The 3,764-nt window shown below is 45.9% G+C and overlaps 1 pseudogene; it reads right to left on the reverse strand.

The window, feature by feature from the left end:
* Positions 1-921: 921 nt before the first annotated feature.
* LOC101575634 lies at positions 922-2,885 on the reverse strand (annotated as a pseudogene).
* Positions 2,886-3,764: the final 879 nt, after the last annotated feature.

The raw sequence follows: 3,764 nt of genomic DNA on the forward strand, positions 1-3,764 counted from the left end.
TCTCCAGCTCTTTGCCCAGAGCCCTGGGATGGACCAGGCTCTTTCTGCTTGAATAATTTCAAATCCCCACTGAAAAAAAACAACAAGAAATTCCATTCACTTATAGCTGTGATCTTGACTTGCACAATTTCATGTTTCCTACCCTTTAAAGCCTGTCCAAGCTTTGCACAAGTTTGATACCTTTGAGAGCTCACTCTCTAGCCTAAAATGCCACACCCCAAACAAGAATCCACCAGAGTGTTGCAAAGGCAGGAGGTGGTAACACAGAGCAATGTACAATTCCCCACATTCCCAACGTTGTTCATGCTCATTTAATTAAAAAGAAAGTTGGCTGCTCTGGATTCAGATGTGGTGAAATTTTCATCAGTGTCAAAGGCATCAACCAGATTTGGAAAAAAAAAATCTAAAATTAAGGGGGCTGGAGAGATAGCTCAGTGGAATAAGGGCTTCCCTGGCAAGCACAAGGGCCTGAATTCAATCCTGGATTCCGCAAAACAAACAAACAAAACAGATTTGGGAGTTTGATAAAAAGTGAAAAATCCATACCAGACCTGCTGCAAAATTAAGAGAAGGTAGATTAAAGTGCATCATTAACTGTCTCTTTAAAAAATGTATAACTTAGCACCAAAAGCAAAGGTGGGCTTTGCCCTTGATGCTGAACGACACTGGCTCTAGAATTCTGTGCAAGTCCGCACAAAAATACATTCTCTAAGAAAACTGTTTTCCACTTAGTGTAAACTTCCATCTGACCGAGTTCAAAGGCAACTCACAATAAAACTGCCGCAGTCTTAAAATTCTGCAGGCTAAGAGTTCCAGACAAGCTGCAGTGAAGCACACAGATACAGCGTGGACACTTTAGGTTTTAGAGTTGGAGGAAATTGGAGTAAAAGGTTGAGTTTGTGTACAATACTTTTAGAAGCTCTAGGAAGACCCAATATCATGATAGCTGAAGCAGCCTGTGAAAACGTCCCTGTGGCCTGCTGTTGCTGAGTTGCCACCATACCCATAACTTCCATACCCCGCACCAGTGTTCATGTAGCCTCCATGGTCGGCACTGCCAAGTCCTCACCCTCGGTCTCACCCACGGATGCTGCCACCTCATTGTGCATGGGGATGACCCTCCCAAAGCCCCAGCTGTGTGGCTCGGCAGCAAATTTTGGTCCACCTCTCTTTTTTTTTTGTTGGCATTGAGGGCAAGGGGGCTATCAGGGAAAAGCTTTCCAAGTGCAGTGAGGGCAGCATATGCCTTTACCACTTTCTTATTTGAGCCAGCACCTTGAAACTTCTGTCTGTCCACCTGAACCTCCATGACAAAGTGAACGTCATGGCTGCTTCCAGTCTTAGAGGCCTCACTTCTTCTCATTCAGCTCCATCACTGGTTTCTTGCCATGCTTTGTCAGGATTGGCCCCTGCTGTTTTACCTTCTCAGTGGTGGCATCAGAGGGAAAGGCAGCACTGGGGGTGGAGATGGCTTCTACCATGGGGGGCAGGGCCTCCACAGCCAGCTTCACCTCTGTCTCCTCAGCAAAGTCTCCCACCTTGCTGAAGTCCCTACCTTCAGCAGCTGTCCACAAACCCATGTTCTCTAACACCTTCACAGCCACAGGAAGCTTGGAAATTTTTTTGAAGTGCCTTGAGGCCTCAAAGGAACTGTTGTCCACCTCCACAGACATGGTAAAGATGCAGAAGTGCACAGAGCTGTCGTGGTTACCAGCTTGTACTGCAGCCCTGGCTTCATCTGGTTCAACAGCATCAGTGCATCCTTGGCCTGGGTGCTCAGCCTGCTTCTCTTTCTTTTGAATCTTCTTTTTCCTGGGGACTTCTTCTCCCCATCCTCCTTCATAGTGCATTCATAGGTGCAATAGCATAAGTGGTGCTGGGGGGAATTTGAACAGTGTAGTCCACTAGGTTTGCAGGGGGTCCAAGCCCAGGACTTTGTGGACCTGGCTGAAGGCAGCAAGCTGCAGCACATGCTGTACACTCTGTGTGATATCTTCCCATCGCTGTCTGTCTAGATGCCCAATAGCATCATGGCTTCTTTTTCACAAGGTTCATAAATGTCAGAATCACCTGGTGTCACGATGCTGGACACCAGGCATTCCAACACTCTCTGCAGGGCCTCACTGGCACACATTGGCCTGTTGGCCGTGCCAATTGACTTCTCACAGGAGCTCCAGGGGTCATCCTCCGAGAGGACCTCAGGTGGGCATGCAGGTACACAGGTCCCTTAGGACTCAGATAACAATGACACAGGACTTCAGCTCACTGGAACCACTTGGCACGTGAGAGGGATGCCAAGGCAGCGAGGCATTTCTGCCCATCCAGAACATCTGGGGAATCATTGACTGATAGCATTTCTCCATCTAGCACCTTCTCCATCTTTTTTCTGAAAACAGGAGATGTCAGGTGAATGGTCGAGGACAATGGGGGCCCTTTTTTTAAATCACAATTGCAGCATCATTCGCAGACTGGAGTATTTCATATTTGTCTTCTGTTACAGCAGCAAGCCTGGTGGCCAGGTTGTCAGCCACCTTGTCCAGAAGAGAAGTTGTGGACTTCTCCTTACATAGCAGCACCAGCTCTAGATCCAAGTCCCGCATGAACAGAAGGCCATCTGCCACCAGGCTGACCCACCCCGAAGGGTTCTGGTCGTGTGTTCCACCTTCTGTGCCCCAGCCCCTTCTTTGCTCTCATTGTCTGCAGGCACATCCATGTTGTTGAACTTGGCCTGCTCACTGTTGCCCTTCTCTTGCTTGTCAATCCAGTTGGACACATCTTTGAGAGCCCGCTCGGTATGGGACCCTATGATCTGCACTGCCTCCAGTTCCTCTTGTGTACTGAAGCTTTGACATCACGCGGCGATCATCATTCACAAAACTCTGCATTGAATGCTTAGTGCAGGGACTCACCCTTCTTCCTCTCATGGTGAAGTGGTGATGGTACAATGCTATTTTCACTTTTTTTCTATAGTGTCTGGAAATCAAAATGTTGCTTAGTTTTCAAAACTGTGACAAATTTCCTTGATGTCACCAATATTTCAACTATCTTCTCAGCATCCCTTCATTGACCAGCCTCCACCACCTCCTCCCTCCTGGCAAAGCCCACCAGGGTCTACCACCAAAGCCATGTGGTGCATACTGGGCTGCTGAGTCCAACTGTAATGGCAAGAAGGGAAGGAGGAGCCAGGGACTAGCTGGTTGGCAGGTGGGCGCATACCAGGGAGGTGTGGGGCCACATGTAACAATACAAAAATTAATGAATCAAAGAGTTGATTCTTTGAAAGAATAAATAAAATTAATAAACCACTAGCCAAACTTATCAAAAACAGGAAATTAAAAAAAAAACTTCATGCAATGAGGAATGAGAACAATGAAATTGCAACAGACCCTGTGGAAATTCAGAAAAATCACCAATACCTACTTAGAAAATCTTTACTTGCAAAGGATGGAAAACAGAAGAAATGGATGAATTCCTGGAAATATATGAACTGTCAAAATTGAACCAAGAAGATATTTGAATGACCCATATTAGTCAGTAAAATGGAAAAAAGAACTAAAACCATGTCAACAAAACCAAGCCAAGATCCTGATAGATACACAACTAAATTCTGCAAGAAATTTAGAGCAGATTTCAGGCCAGCTCTTCTTAAACTATTTAATGAAATTGAAAGGGAAACAATTCTCCCTAAATCTTTTCTAGAGACAGATATTATCCTGATTCCAAAACAAGAGAAAGACCCAACCAAAAAAGAAAAGTACAGGTCA

Source organism: Octodon degus, unplaced genomic scaffold, assembly GCF_000260255.1.
Source record: "Octodon degus isolate 3935 unplaced genomic scaffold, OctDeg1.0 scaffold00140, whole genome shotgun sequence".
NCBI classification, from domain to species: Eukaryota; Metazoa; Chordata; class Mammalia; order Rodentia; family Octodontidae; genus Octodon; species Octodon degus.